We start from the raw sequence: 17,588 nt of genomic DNA on the forward strand, positions 1-17,588 counted from the left end.
AGGGACAGAGACAAGGTTAAATGGAACTTGTAATCACGATTAGATTTACAACCCGCAGCAGCACAAATCATCTAACATTGGCCCAAGAGGTGTAAATACCCCGGATTATGCTGCCTATGAGTGCTACTGGTTCTGGGCAAACAAAACGACGCTCAACCACTTTCAAAACCCATTTTTTTGTTGTGTTTTTTTGGACAAACCAACCAAGCAGCCAACTGTGCAAATATTTGCCAAGCATTCATCGAGCCCAGCAGCAGCAGCAGCAGCAATGTTGAGCTGACTATCTGCAGTGTTTATCAAGTGTAACACGCTGTTTATTTGTTTTCCAACACTCGAAAGTTGATTGCCTGTTCTCTCAAAGTCTATCGTCTCTATTTGACTTTGGAAACGTAGAATACAACAAACTCGCCGCAGCTGACTGATTTATATAGCAGCGGTCTGCATCTGGTGTTAGCGTAATATCCAGTTTTCACTTTTACCAACTGGCAGGCGGCCGATACTTGTTTAAACATATGGATATAAATCTGTATGTCAGGCGATGTCGTCTGTCGTTTGATTTACACCATATAATGCGAATTTTTCTCGTGCTTAACAGACTTAATGTCTGTTTATAAGTTCAGACAGCAAACACCGCAAACACTCCGCACACACCTCGCACCCCTCGCACCTCCTCCTCCTGCTCCTCCTGCTCCTGCCATCGTTTAACGAATGGGCAACTTGCATGGCATCGAGAATTTCACAGTGGTCGTCGTTGGGTGTTGCGCTATAAAATATATCATATTTGTACATATATAAAACAATCTGATTTATTGCATTTTGATAACCTCTCGGCTGTCCCTTTCTCACTTCCCTCTCTCCCTCTCCCTCTCTCTCTCTCTCTCTAGGCAGCAAGTCGAGCGGAACAGCTCCGAATGAATGTGCAAAATGCCAGCTATAATTGCGACGATAATTTATGGTTTACTCTTATACTTCAGATTTATAGACGCTAGCATACACATACATAAATGTGTGTGTGTGTGTGAATGAGTGACTTTAATGATTTTGTTTACAAAGCCTTGATTGGCAGATCAAATGTGAATTCATAATTAACAGCTGGACGTGTTGAAGATAGAATCATTGTACAGGAAATATTGTGAATTACTTTTGAATTGAATTTAATTTCAACAGCTGAACAACTTTGCATTGAACTATTCTGTATAGTCTATATTAATGACGAAATCGATTGCTGGTCAAAATCACCTTATCTAAGGGAGGCAGAAGTAGTTACAATATTCAGCTCGACTACGGAGATACCCTAAGCCCAATTGTTAAAAATATAATATATATTATTGATTTCAATATGAAAATACTTTTGTTTCTTATTCGATCCTAATGAAAATTGTACAGTTAATCAATAATATGTCAATTGCAATTTACAACTGTGTTGTCTTGCATTCGGCAATCGATTCATATCGATAATTGCAAAATGAAAATGAATGAGTTATCGATAAATTGGTATTATTTTATTAGATGTCTTGCGTTCCTTAAAACATTTTCATAACAGTTATTACCGAAAATTGTACTTAAAGCTGAAATATATTATGAAATTTACGCATACTTAAATATTTATTATATTTTTTTAATTTATTTTTCTCTAAAACTTTCCGTAATTACTCTGCATTCCATGAGTCATTCTAAGTTGCTTGAAAAATAGGTCATTAATTGTATGCATGGATTAGTCATAGCATTATCATGATTATAACAACACTAAATTTCATTCTTGCCCCATGCTCAAGGAATTTAACCTTGTCGCACGTGTGCAAATAACAGTCTATTGCAGATTGCGTCAAGTGTCGCCTGGTTGAGCTCATCCCCCCTTTTGTTGGAGGAGGCTGCGAGTAACGAGTCTTTCGAAATTTGTTCTGTAAATATTTTGAGGTAAAAATGACTAAATATTAAGTCAACACACGTTTCCCCTGACAGTGATAAGTATTCACTAAACCAGCTAAATATGTGTGCAAATAAATTTTAAAATTGTTTAATATGTGATTATTCAAATTTAATAACAATTTACGTTATTTATGCAATGCGAATGTTTACTTACATATTTTTGTGGAATTTTTATAACTCTCATTTGAATTTTACTATTATCATAAATAGACCGAAGATTATTTGATTATACAAATTTCATTTTATCCAATTTTAATTTACTGTTAATAATAAAAATAAATTTGTATTTTTGCATATAATTTATTACTCAAATTTTAATTAGCTAAAGCGCTGATACTATTTAATTTATATCGCAAATATACCTAATATTTAGGTAATTATTTATTTTATTTAGGTAATTTATTACTTATTGTTAATAATAAAAATACATTTTCTGTTCAGTTTGGTGTCATGGGATGTGCACAAGTCATTTAGTTGCGGATAATCCAAATAATATGCTGTTAGTTGGTATCATGTCAAAAGTGGTCCGCAAATAGACCAACAGTGAGCTAAAAAATCATTTGCCCAGCTAATTAACACACACACGCGAAAGTTCATTAAAGCACTCAAAGCAGGAAGCCGTCCGTCCGTCCTTCCGCCCGTCCGTCCTTCCGTCCATCCATTCATGCAAAGAGGCGACGGGTCCCACTCGAGATGGTCATGTCAAATTTGAAAAGGAAAATTATTTTGACATGCTAGCAAAATGATAGAGTGAGGAGAGTGAGAGAGAGAGGCAGGAGAGAGAGAGAGAGAGAGGGGGGCTGGGGGGAAGGCCAAAAAACATAAAGAGCCGACAACAAAGACGACAACCGCACTGACGTGACTTTGGCTAAGCAAAGCAAATTGTGTTAATCAACACGAGGGCAATCCACAAAATGCTTTTGCATGGCTGTCAATCAAAGGCGGTGTGGCTCACGGTTCAAGGCGTGAACATGAACGTGAACACTGAACCGTGAACCGTGAACCGTGAACCAGACACACACACACACACACACACACACACACAGAGTAATAGCAAACTGACAAATAGTTAACGCTAAGCGGGGGTTAAATTGCCGTTGATAATGACAGCTGAATAATTTTTATGGAACATCATCAAAACAATTTCACGCTACACTTGAACAGAACAGAACAGAACTGCAGAGATATACATACAAATGTATGTATATAGATACATTTGTGCACTCACAGATACAAATTGATGGTGCGTGTGTGCGTTGGCGTCGCATAAATTAAATGTAATGTGACATTTTTACAAAATGCGCTCATTTCTCAACATATCCGGCTGAAAGGAAAGGAAAATCGAAACAAGAAAAGAAATAAATAAATAAATAAATAAAGAAAGAAACTGTGAAGAGATGCGACAAAATGAGACGCATAAATTCTCATATGTGCCGAGCGAAATATTTCGCCTTAAATTAGCCTCAATTAAATGTTAATGCATTTTGACATTTCTGCTGTCGCCCTGGCAGTGAGTGCCCCTCTCTCCCTCTCCCTGTCCCTCGCCGTCAGCTTAGCCTCAACCAGCTTAAGCATGAGTATATAAATATACTCATGAATAAGTTGGAGACCACTCAGACGTTGTGTCGTGTATTTGTCACACTCACATCACAAGTGTGTGCGGCATTCGTTGGCATTCAAGAGAAATGAATTATGATTTGCCGAGTGAGTATCTGACTATCTCAGTATCTGTGTATCTATGTATCTTTATAATGCAAAGAGCAATTAGCGTTGATGTAGCTGCAGCAGCTGCATCTTCATTTATCACATCATTCTGCTGCTGCCCCTTGCTCTTTGCACTTGTCTTTTATGGCTGACAATTATGTTGGCAAATATATTTTGCAAATGACTTAATGACTGAACTCAACCGTCAACCGTCAACCGTCAGCATTTATATGAAAGTTGTCTGAGAGCGTCTAGGTTTGCCACTGCATACTTAATATCCTTATCACTCATTCAGTTCTTATTGCGGTAGTCTTTTGAAATGAACACAATTATTACTATAATTATTTATATATACAAATAAAGTTTTATTTATACCAGAAATACTTTGAAAATGAGGAAGAAAAGTAAAATAAAGTTATGCAGTAGTATGCAAAAGACAGCCGTAGAGCTCTACGGCCTAAAAGCATATATATTCTAGATCAGCATCAGCAGCCATGGCGATTTAGCCATGTCCGTCTTTATGAACAAGCTGGTCTCAGAGACTATATCGTCAGTCATAAGCAGATCAAGTTTATTTCATTAAAATTGACTTCCAATAGCAATATATAAAATTGTAATGATCTTGGCTTTCATGTGATATTTAATATACATTTTAATAGAAATATTTTTGGTTTTATTTTGCTTTTGTATTACGTTGTTTTTTGTATGACTTACGTATTATTTATGTATAATATATTTATATTATGCCTAAGATTTAGAGTACCACCCACAAAGGCCTATGACTCATTTTAGAAGTTTATTTCTAAATAATAGAAAATATATCTGAAAACACACAAATACATCTTTATGATTTTAAGTAATTCTTTTTCATACAATTTGAAATTATTTGTAAAAAATCAAACAGGGAAATTTTCATTTCACAGTCATTTTCTACATTTCTGGTTGTTTTTTAATTTAATTAAAGCACACTTCTTTTTTCCACTCTACTTTTTATCAAAAGGAGTTATTCAATTGTTAAAAAGTCTGGCTTTGCCGAAAATATCTCAGTTGTCAAACTGAACGGGTTCAAGGATACCCTTGCGTGCATCCTTCAGCAAATAATAGAAGCAGCTACAATGTAGTCTGGTTAACCTCAGAGCAATCTTGAAAATAACATGCTTGACACATCGGACCTTAACATCTGCCAACTCGCATCTGCAACTGGCTGTGTGTGTGTGTGTCTGAGTTTTACCTGCATTGAATAGCGTTAAATATATATGTGTATATACAATATATATACCTTTTTATTACAAAATTTGCGTAGTCGTCCTTTGGCTCCCCTCTGCTTGCGGTTGTCCTTTTTGCCGTTTGCACATTCGCTCGACTGGTCGGCCGCATGTCATCGTTAGTGTCTGCTTTCGGCAGGGATTTGTAATATTATGCTGTCAAGTCGAACATGCCCACTGACAGTTACCAACTGTCTGACGGGCGGACGCTTGACTTGAGTGTGTAAGCCGACGTCGGGTTACACACACCCCTCATCCGCAAACGCAATCGCAATCGGACTGGCAATGGCAATGGCAATGGGAATGGGAATGGGAATAGGCAACGGAGTGAGCGGGATTCGGGTTTAGGGCGGACTGCCAATTACACTTTTGACGCCAGGCAACGTGTGCACAGACAGGCAGGGGCGTCGACAGCGTCCTGATACTCCTTCTCATTCACAGTCTCATTCACATTGTCTCATCCTACCCGGCGTAGTCCTTGGTCGCTGTCGGCTGTCGGTTGTCGGCTGTCGGTTTGATGCTAACAAATAATGACATGGCAATTTGCAGATTTCACAGCATGCTGGCCCAAAGCTTGTAAATAGTCGCATATATTCCACTCGAACATTTTGCCAGTCAAGCGTCAAGTCAACTCAACTTAACAAAGTCAATTCAATGCGCGGCGACTGCAAGTTTGTTTAGCGACCAACTTGGGTTTGGGCGACTACCCAGCCATGCTCTGTCCTGTCCTGCCTCGTCCTGCTCAGTTCTTTTCTGCTATCAGTGTCAAGTCAAGGTGCTTTGCTGCCGATCCCCCGCCGAGGACCGCCTGCCAATGTCAGTTAGCTGAAAGTCCTGTCCAAGTCCTCGCCTCGCCCCGCCTCGCCCAGCCTCAGCTAGCCCGCTGTGTTTTGTGTGTGTGTGTCTGTGTGCGACCCCAGAGAAATTCAATTGCGAGCATGGGTTAAAAGCTTGCCAAACTGACAGCAGCTCGACCCGTATCCGCACCCCGCAACCCACCTCCTGCCCCGAGCTACCCGTTTGCCCCTTGGTGGTCTCGCATTCGGGTGAGGACCTCCTGCGTGTTCGCTGTCAAATTTCCTTGTCTCTCCGCACAGGCCTCTATATGTCAGCCCCTCTCCTGTCCTCCTGTCTGCCTCTGTGTGTGTGTGTGTGTGTATCTTTGGTAGAATTCAAGCTACAACCTTATGCTTGGGCCAGTAGACATTTTTCTCGACTTGTGCAGCTGTCATGTGATTAAGTCATTAACTTGCAGATTGAATATTTTACATTTATATGTAGTTTTATTTTTGCCAAATTCGCATTGCACGCCTTTCGCTTCATGGGCTCATTTTGATTTGATGAAGGTATTTTAGGGACTCTATAACTAACACTGATTGTACAAATACCTTCTCGTAATCAAGCAGAGCGATTGTATATTTAATAGGAAAACACTTAAGCAGTCAGATTTCCGATTTCATTTTCTTGATAAGAATCACTTTGATTCAGTCCTTCTGATTTGCTTTTCAAAAATTGTTAAGCTGATCTAATTGGGGTTTTTCTAGGTTTCTCCAATCCTTGCAATACATATTGGATTATCTATCATTTTTAAATTATTTTCTATTTTATCTTTACCATTTGAAGCTTTTATTTAAATATGTACTTTTATTTTAATATGATTTAATTGTAATAATTTAATTTAATAATTTAAGATTTGTTTGTTTTAAAATGTTTAAATTTGTGAACAGTTTTTAGATCAATCAATTAAATAATTATATTAATATTATTTAACTTTCAGCAAATCCTTTTTAATACTTCTGTACTGCTTTAAGTTGCTATTAAATTTAAAAAGTAGATAAAACATTTTTATCAAGATGTGACTTGGTTCTCAGTATTACCCTAAATATCGCATACTTTTAGTTAAAATGTACAACCAAAGAGTATCTCTGTAGTATATATCTCTCTATGGGACAACCTGCAATTACAGGGTGTTATTTAATTGCTTGTATAACATATACTCAGACATGGCAAAGAAAAACTGTTCAGCTTGTCAGTGGATAGTTGAGAATAGTTGTGTCTGGCGACTTCAGCGCACTTCCATCAAAATTGATAGCTGGCCAGCTGTCAGTAGATGTTGCATGCACCATAAAAATGCATTAAGATTAGGCATTGGCCGACTGTCAACTGTTGCATAGTTTACCGAGCTTATAATCAATTAGCTTGTGTGGAAATCACATAAATTGATGTAACATTAAACGGGTCGCCACTCGCTGTTGCCAGTGGTCAGTGGCCAGTGGCCTGTTGTCTGTTGCCAGTTGCCTGTCTTGGGAGCTCGAATTGGCCATGGTTATGGTCAACATTTCTCAAATTTTACGAGCCGCTTTTCAAATTGATAGAAACATTTGCTAAGCTGCCAGCGCGTAAAGCAAAACGGGTTTAGCCAAAGAGCGCCGACTGTTTGCTGATTGTCCCCGTTCATTCTTTGCCAACCCGAATCCCATCGGATTCGGTTGGGGATTTGTATTCATTGTAGACCGGACCGGATCGCCATGGCGACGTGTTTGTGAATTTATTGCACTTCCTCTTGCATATAATTTTCAAATTAAGTGTTGCTTCATGTAAATTGATACATTCGCAGCTCCGTTTGTCGGCTGATGTGGCCATTCGAGCTAAGATTTGCGTTCACCCATTTAACTCTCGAATATTGTTGACTTTTTACTGCATTCCTGATTACCGATTAGATATGGCTAATTTAGAGTGCAGCATTCAATGCATATATTACGCATTTCATAAACTATGACCGAGTCCATTAGCATTAGCATCTAAATATATTCGCCATAAGTATGCAAAATGAATGTGGTTTTAATAATTAGCTAAACGTTCGTTAGGCAAAGTGATCGTAATTATTATTTACAAATGCTGCTGTTCATGATCTGTCAATTGATATGCAATCAGCTCATTCCTAAGCAACAATCTAGAATGCTACGGTCGGAGTAGCTCAATTAGTAGATAGGTTTTTTTTTAAAAATTTATTGTTAACAGTTGATCAATAGTAGGTCAGGGTATATTATATATCAATCACCAAACTATGTCCTTATAATTGTGTCTACTATCGGAAATCGATTGTTATCGATAAACGCGTAAAGTGTGGAATTATCTATATATTAAACTTGATCTACCTATGATAGACGAGTAATTATATTCCACACTTAAAATTTCTAGCTCTAGAGATACATGGCTATATCGATGGCTCGGAGATGTGCTCTTCAAAGCAATTAATTAAAATAATATAGAATGATTATACTAAGCAGACTGAGAGACCTGAATTAATCTGCTGACATACATTTAAATATATATTTTCTTTCGTTGTTTGAAATAATTGTTCTTTGGTTTGAGCTTTAGCTACATTTAAAGTTTTCATATTTATTACAACTGTCTTTCATTCATTAAATTTCTTCTCGCTTACTTTGGCGCAAATAGGTTTCCGAAGCACCTCTCTTGGCTGCCACACACCCCTCTGCCACTGCCTGACAGTCGTTTCCTGCCTGGCAGTCGTCTCATTCGTCTGCCGCAGGACACTGTCTGCCAGTGCTTCATCTCCCTGCTCTCCAACTCACCTCTGCCCGACACATCAGCTCCTCGCTTAGCTGACGGCTCATTAGCATGTGTGCGTGGCTCTCTGCTTGTGTTCCCCTCTCACCACCTCTTTGGCTGTCAGCTCTGCTGCTCGCTGTGCCATTAATTTTGCCAGCCAGCGTGGATAGACAGAGAGAGATAGAGAGAGAGAGAGAGAGAGAGAGATAGAGAGAGGGAGAGAGAGAGGTGAAAAAAACTAACCTAACCTGCAGTGTAATGCGTTGTATTGTTCACGCAAAATTTATTTCCGCTGCGTCATGAACATCCTGCTGTCGTCGCTGATGTGGGGATATGTTATTGCTGCTGTTGTTGTTGCTGCTGCTGTTGTTGTTGCTGCTGCTGTTGTTGTTGCTGTTAATTTACGTAATAAATACGCTTGAAAATTTTGCACGCACATGCAAAATGAATTACGTCGCTTGACGTTGGCGCAGTGGCAATAGCAACAGCAACAACAGCAACAGCAGCAACAACAGCAGCAACAACAAAAACAGCAGCAGCAACAACGACAGCAGCAACTTAACTGTCACTTGTCACAGGAACGTTTCGTTGGGGGCCCATGGCAGCATGTCCTGGCAGAGCCGACATCCACGTCCTCGTCCTCATCGTCGTCGTCGTCGTCGTCGTCTCTCACATGTCAACGCGCGTCGCTTTGCTTGGCATTTTTGTGATGTGAAATGAAGCAACGAGGCGACAGCCAAGAAGGGAGTTGTTGCTGGTTGCAGCACCAACAGCAGCAGCAGCAGCAGCAGCAGCATAAAATGAATTACTCGCGTGAACAACAAAAACTGTCAGAGTGCTGTCAGCTAGGCTGGCGCAAGGGCGTGTTGCAGTCGCAGTCGCAGTCGCAGTTGTTGCTGTTGTTGTTGTTGCATGTGTGTGTGTGTGTTTGAGGTGTCAGCGTAACGCATTTGAAATGCTCACACACACACACACACACACACAGGACAGTTGACAGGCAACAGTCAGTCAGTTGAACGCCAGCAGCAACAGCAAGAGCAACAACAACAATGACAATGACACGCCAGCAACATGGCACGGCCAGCAGCAACATGTTGCCCAGCTATAATGCGTCGCTCTTGCGGCACACTCCTCGAGTGATTATCTTACCTAAATTGCTTGTAGCAATCCACCAAATGTGACGGCTCCGCTTCTCTCTCCTCCCCTCTCTCTCTCTCTCTCTCTCTCTCTCTCTCTATCTCTGTTTGCTGCTGTCGCAATTTTCATTTTCGCACTCCATTATAAAGTAATTTTTTTACATTACTTATGCCTGTCAACGTCTGCTTTGACTGCTTTTTCCTGTTTCCGCAGCAACGCCTCGTTTTCCTTTTCATCATCAGTTCTCCTACTGCTGCTGTTTGTGCTCGCGTATCCTTCTTGCTGCTTGGCAAAGATTAATATGTTGCTGCCGCTGTAGCCGTTTTCCTGGCCCCAGTTCCCCCTCCAATTCCATCTCCATCTCCATCAGCAGCAGCAGCAGCAGCAGCCGCAACTTCAACTCCAACTCCAACTTCAGCTCCGGCTTCAGCTGCCAGCTCAAGCTCCGCGTGTGTGACAGTTTGCAAATGTGATTGACAACTGACACTGCCATATAAATTCAAAGCTTTCACACACACATACACACAGAAAGAGAGAGAGAGAGAGAGGGAAAGAGAGGTAGACAGACACATAGCAAGCAAACGCGTTGACAGTCTACACAACACATTGCAACTGAATGGGGCACGGGACGACTTCAGAGGCATGACAAGCTCGCAAACTGGCAAAAACCGACCGACTCACTGACTGACTGAATGACTGAGTGACGAGCTGACTGATGGGCGGTACAACTTTGACTGACGACGACTGATGAATGGATGGCTGGATGGATGGATGGCTGGACGGGTGAAGGGGAGCAGCAGTTGGGTGTGTTGAGCCATCAAGCGAACACTTCAGCTGAAAGCAAGAATGGAAAGCAATTACAGCCAGCAACTCGCCTAATGGCAACGGTTGCGTGCGATTAACTATGCACAAGATTATACTAGCTTAAATTAAGAGTACATGACACAACATGCCTCCAAATTACTCAAATAATCTCCTCTTCAACTATTCTTGATGTGCCGCATTTCAGTTGAATTATTTATTCAATAACGGACCACTTCTGAAGCGTAAATATAGAATACATATCTACGTCCTGAGCCCATTCAAAATGTGAGAAAGTGTGGAATGAAGTTGTGCCAAAGTGTGTTGCAGGCAGCAGAAAGCATCTTCGACCCCATCAAATGTATATATTCTCTATCAGCATCAATATCCGAGTCGAACTCATGGACTACAAGAGCTGGAGACATAGTTGAAATACAAGTTATCGTAGGTCAACTTTATTTTATTTAATCGATAACTGACAACGTTCTGTGAATATTGATATACATAGATTTTATATTGCAATTAAATTCATAAATGTAAAGTTAAAGTTTATGTAAAGATATATAATATACACAGACACCTTATTGAATTGAAAGAAAACATATTTTAATGTTGAACAAACTAAAATCAGCAAATTAACAGCTGTGTGCAGAGTATCACCTCTTCGAGCTCTCTCGACTAGAACATTCCCATTTATTTTATCTAAATCACACATCTGAGTCTGAGTAGAACTCAACTTTCGGCTAAACTGTCAACAAAGAAATGGCTTGATTAAGGGTCAAATTTAAAATGAATAAAAGAATATTCAAAGAGAGTTTTCTACAATTCAGATAAAGTGTGTCTACAAGCTGAAATAAATATAAGTAATTTTGCTATTTAACTATTTAATAAATATTACTTAAGCTATTTAACAATTTCTATTCACACAAAATTGAATATTCTTGTATTACAAATCCGTTTTTCTCATTGAAAAATATTTAAAAAAATATTTACCTTTCCTTTTTCTACTTCTACAGCTCATAGAAATTTTAATGCATTTTTTAAATATTTTAGATCAATAAATATCTTTTAAGTAAAGACTCAGAAGCGGAATATTTTTTGTATATTTTTGTACATACTTTAAGGCGTATTTTTTTATATTTTTGCACTTACATAGAAGTGAAAGGTATTATTTGATTCATAAATCTAGCAAAATTATTCATCAGCAATCAGATATATAACATATATGCTAATCAGATATGCGACAATTAGCTTGCAGCTACGAAACATCCCCAATTAATTCTTTTGCAATAAACACTAGAAATTGTTGTTATTAGAGGGAAATTATTTGCTTAATTAGAGTTAGTAACTAGGTGTGTGAGTGTAGCCAAGTCGATTGCTCACTCATTGTGGGACTTGTGTGTTTAGCTGCTTCCTGTAGCTCTTTCAATTATTCCCACATGTGAGCCAGCTCTATGTATACAATAATTCCAATTATCATGACTACTTCCGCTGCCCGAGGCGAACTCAAATTACAAGCTAATTGCTGTTTAGGGTTCCCTTCTGCATTTTCTTTTTTTATTTTTATTTAGCTATTATTCGGACATCAGGCATAACTGCTGACACGGCCAGCTTGATAATAGACTCATCAGGCACCTGGCACCGGGCAAACTCGTCATCATCATCATCATCATCATCATTATCGTCAAGTGGGGAGAGGGGAGAGGGGAGCACAGCAGGTAGCTGGGGCATCATCAGGCAACTGGGAGCCCAAGCTGTCGCTCGTGCTGACGACAAATGTCTTGGGCGGCAAACGGAAGTGACACGCCACAAATCCCTGAGAGAAAAAAATAAATACTGAAAACGATGAAAAAGATTTGATTATAAATGTTGTGGCCGTGCAGAAAATAAAACTAATAAATTGATGTTGATCAGATGCTGTGGCGAACCCCCTCCAAATCGAACACTCCTCAAGCAATGACAATGACAAAATCAACGAAGCTGACAATGATGAAAGTGACAACGACAATGGCATTGAATGACAAGCCAACCAACCAACCAGCCAGTCACCCAGTCAGCCAGTCAGTCAGGATGAGCACATGGTGGCACATAGGGTTAGTGGCAGGCAGACAGTGGTGGCAAGTGGCAAGTGGCAGCTGCTGCTGCTGCTGCTGCTGCTCTTGAGACGCTCTCTCGGCGTGACTTGTTAACTGGGCATCAACAGCAATTTGGCTGCAATGCTGAAGATGTGCTCCCCTCCCCTTCTCTGCGTCTCTTGGCTTATTCAATATTCAATGAGCCCGTGGACTACCTGATGAAACAAGAGTCAACTCGGATGCCTCGCATAGAATTTGTGTGTTCATCCATTAACTAGTTGTGGAGTGACACAACTTTGATTTGGTTTTGTTATTTTCTCATCATTTATTTTACATATATAATTTATTGTATTGTTTGGTGACCTCTTTTTACAACATAAATATGTCTTTCGGTAGCATCAACATATTTAAATTTATTGGTTTTTTATACTCTAAAGGTATAAAAGTATTTTGCTTTCAGTCCAACTTGATGCCAGAGATTTAAGACTATATAAAATAAGAATATATAATCATTAGCGTTGGACAAAGTGCTTTTATTGTGAAATTATCAAAGTGAAATTGATGGGCTGCTAAATTGATTACATTGATAAATGCAAATCGATATATCTGTCACAAATTTCTAGACTTACCTAAGTTGGTGGGTAGATTTACTGGTGACATCATTCGGCATATGGCAATCGTTGTTGAAAATCATATTTAATAATAAAAAATAAACAAGCACTTGTTAAAATATAATTAATGCTTGCAAATCGAGCCAGAGTCGCGTTTCAAAATTTGAATCAAGTATTAATTAAAATAAATTATATATTATTTTTAAATTTGATCACCTTTGGCAAAGCTATGGAAAGGATAGTCCCATTCCCACAATCACTTTTTGGAATGTGTTACTTAAAAAATAACCTTTCCAGAATTGCATATTATTTTACATTTGACAACCATTTAAAGCATTTTATAGAATTAATTGTGGACATGTATTTTGACATTGAATCGGGTTTCCAGCTTTAATTGTAGTATTATTCTATTGGTGATCGAAAATCCCAAAAATCTGATTACTTCTGATAAAGTTCTCTGAAGTTTTCTTGGCTTCCGAAAAGCCTATAACACTTGTAGAGCTAATAATAAATTGAAAGGAGAGCAAGAATGATTTTCAATAACTGATTGATTTATGTATATTTTGAAAAACCACATCACTATCTGAGCTGTAGGAGAATCTAAATTTACTTTCGACTATAAATAAGTCTGATTGTGTTCTCATATGTGGCTCTAAGCCCAAGTTAGTCAGTTAGTCTTTCAATTGTCCGTGAATCAAGCTATCAGGCATTCAATCATTCACTCATTGCGACTGTTGTCACTCACTCAGACTTGAGTTGCATGTGTCAGGGGCACGTTGCACGTTGCACGATTCGTGCTACGCTTCAATGAAAACAAACTGATATTTGCCCGACACTTGAGATTGATTGTCATCCATCAAGCGAGCCTTCCTCCATTTCTCCGCTCTCCTCACCCCTCAGATTGCAGTGATTGAAGTGATTGAAGGACAAGGATGAGCTCTTTGCAATTTATATTTTGCATTTCGAATTTACATGCAAATTCCATGAAAACATTTGCACGTTAGCCTGAGCTTATATTCAATTACAAACCAGAAGGTTGTCCACGCCTGTTCCAGTTCCTGCTCCTGCTGCTGTACCAGTTCCCCCAGTTGCATCTTGTGGTGACCACAGAAGTCGTTGGTTGGCTTTCACACTCGACACCTGATGAGTTGGCAGCCTGTGAGCGGAGACGTCTCCATTACCCAGCAGCTGTTGCCTTAACAGGCAAACTGATTGACATCCTCAAGATCATATTTGGCTTGGCTCAGATGACCGCAGAAGCTGCAGACTCTCAGCGGTAACGGGGATTGGAAGCAGTGTTCGTAAATTACGTATGTCATTGGCCAAGTCTTGGCTACACTCAGAAAAAAAGCCAGTATACTAGAGGTAGTCTAAATACCAGTCGATATTTTGTTCATTGAATAAGAAACGCTCTCCTACATAAATATTTAATGGGAAGTAATTTATTTAATTTTATCATTTATCATTTTCATATCGTATTCAAATTAAAAGATGGATTTAATTTGCTCTTTCTAAAAATCAGTTCAGAATCCGACAAAAAAATATCTGCATATTAAAATGATTTGGGAGCTAAGAGATAAGAGATAAGAAAACGTTGGAGAATTTTAAATATTACATTGGATTTCTTATTTTCAGAAATATATTTTCTAAACATGGATAAGCAAAACAAAACAAAAATAAGCTACAAAGTTTAAGTGAAAAATAATATCAGTTTCGGTTTCTGCTTCTTAAAAATTTTGTGAATCCTATTCTAATTCAATTTGTGAATTTAAATGGGTTCCGGTTAGATACCTTGCTTAAAAGTTATTACTGGAAATCTGAAATATACATTTCAGGGGCATATTTCTTTATTTTCTTGGCGTTGGTCGAACTTTGACTAACTGAAAACATTTGTTTATTTCAATCTTATATCTACGCTTGCAGTGGGTAGATTGCAATTTATAAAAAATTACTTGGTCTGTGGTTAAACTCATTTAATAATATTCAACATAAAAATGATCAAGTTTTCTTTTTTACTTTTTATATACTTCAATTCGTCATCAGGGAGATATTCACCGCGACCCTTCACTCTGCTGTAGAGTCTGAAATCATTAGTCTTATGGCCACTTTCTGATTTTATGAAGATACCTATGCTTATATTTGTTGAGTATAGTTCGAAGATTGACTAACTGAACATATTTGTAATATTGTAGTAGTATTTGTAGTCAAATTAGTTGAGTTCCTTAAATAATGTACTAAACGCTTAAATACATTCAATTAATTTTGTTTAAACATATAATTTCAGTTTGTAAAATGCACAAGTCTCTCTCGGAAAGTAAGTGTCCGAAACCCAGATGCAAATGCCCAGCATGTAAACACTGCTCAGGAGCCGCCAACTTTGGTTGGCATACACGGATCGCAGAGGGGAGATGAGAGATGGGAGATGGGAGAAGGGTGAGGCACAAGTAGCGCATAAAGAAATTGAATTCATTAAACATTAGCTTCCTGACACGATCGCTCGCCGTAGACCTTAAAACATTTAGTGTCGCAATATGCAAATACATAAATTTTGTGGCCAGATCTCGAGTCTTGAGTATCAGCCACTCAGCAGTGCTGCAGTCACTTTTAGTCGTCGCCGTGTCGGGCTAACAGAAGACATACACACGCGATAAAGAAATTCGATTAGGCATCAATTTTAAATGAGACGCATTTCCCCCGCTGTCTTCGCCCCCCTCTCCCCCACCAGCTTCCCCTCCCGCTCCCAGTCCCTATCACGCACCACACTCCGGTGGCTGGCAGGCCGCCTGCTGCGGATGCCACGTAACCTGATATGGTGACACTCGTCGATGTTGCGACGTCGTCGTCGTCGTCGTCGTCGTCGCTGTTGATGTTGCCCCGACTGCAATCTAATTTATGACTTAATTATCGGGCCATATTTAATGTGTCCAATAAACTAGTCTACAAAATTATACCAACACATCGTTGTTTAGGCTTGCTGCTCGTTGCTGCTGCCGCTGCTGCTGCTGCAACCTCCCCAACTGCCGTTCCTTTGCTCTCTTGTGGCTTATTAGGCTTTTGCTTTATGCGTGGACGGGGCAGAACTTGAATTCGCTTGCCCCACTCGATGTTGACGCTGATGCTGATGCTGATGTTGATGTTGTGGCCTCCTTTAGTTTTGCGGCCATCAATTTGCTTTTAAATGCAACAATTTGGTTGGCATTGCAGCCGCCACCGCGCTCCACACTCCCTAGTCTGCGGTCTGTCTCTGGTCGACGTCATCGTCACCGCATGCAGTCAACGTATTTGGGTTGGTCTTCGACCAAGTCGCCAAGTCTCCAAGTCTTTTTTTTTTTTTTTTTGTCTTGCGCCTCCAACTCCAACGACTGCCGCAATAAAAATTTCGTGAAGTGGCAATAAAATTCCATTTAAAATGGCAGCGATTATGTCTCAACAGACCATTAAAGTCACTCAAATGACAACTACTACTTAGGCGCACTCACACACACACACACACACACACACACTCGCACAACAGTTTTTGGATCGTCGATCGCGACATTTGATGTCGGCGCCGTTCCTCGCACAGTGGGACTCATTTAACGGCTCAAGTTTAGTACCATGGGGCGTCGCTTTGAGGGGGGTCGGGGGCAAAACGCGTCTCGTTTTTGTGGCAATGAAAGTGTCGTTGGAGAATTGCAACTGCAACTGCAACAGCAACTGCCATGTCACCATTTGTAGTCCAACCAGCTATTTATTATTTTTCAAAATTAGCTGCTTCCGCTTTCATATTTTCGTAATTGCTGAAGCCATTTATTTGAAAGTGTTCGGCTTTTGCCGATCTCGAAATGTGTCACTCTAAAATGAGGAGATATTCGCGACCTTAGAAGGCTTTTACGTATTTGATTACCATGACTTGTCCGTCTTTGTACCCGTCTGCCTTTTTGTGTCCTCGGCAAGGTAGCTGTCTTGATAACAATTTAGCATTTATTTTGATATACCCTGAATAAGTTGTGCAAAAGTATGAAACTGGCAGAAGGAAGCCTTATCAATAGTTGAGTCGAATTAGCCATTTTCTTCTAACTGTCTGAATAAACCACTCAAAGACTCTTTAAGAGCTAAATACTTTCAATTTGGAATATACCATAGACTGTATGTCAAGCTTATTTCATTTTTATCGATAACTGCACCCGTTTAGTGAATATCGATAGCAATTAAATAAAGATATAGCCTTCCAATTTGATTTATAATAAACCCATACATATTATTGATCAACTATAAAAATCTTATTTAGATCGGCTCAGAAACAGATTTTATTAGACTACTTTTCTTGTAGATTCTCTCGACTAAGGCATTTTAGCTTGTTTCTGTGAGCCAGATCGGCCCGCTATATAATAGAGCTTCCTTAAAAACTAGATGTTAAAAATTGTGTGCTTTAATGAAAAATCTTTTTGCTTAGCCAGTTATCTCAAACAAAATTCTTTATTAATTCTAAAATTAGTAACAGAAGTAACACG

This window comes from Drosophila grimshawi, unplaced genomic scaffold (genome assembly GCF_018153295.1).
Source record: "Drosophila grimshawi isolate 15287-2541.00 unplaced genomic scaffold, ASM1815329v1 contig_1377, whole genome shotgun sequence".
Taxonomy (NCBI): Eukaryota; Metazoa; Arthropoda; class Insecta; order Diptera; family Drosophilidae; genus Drosophila; species Drosophila grimshawi.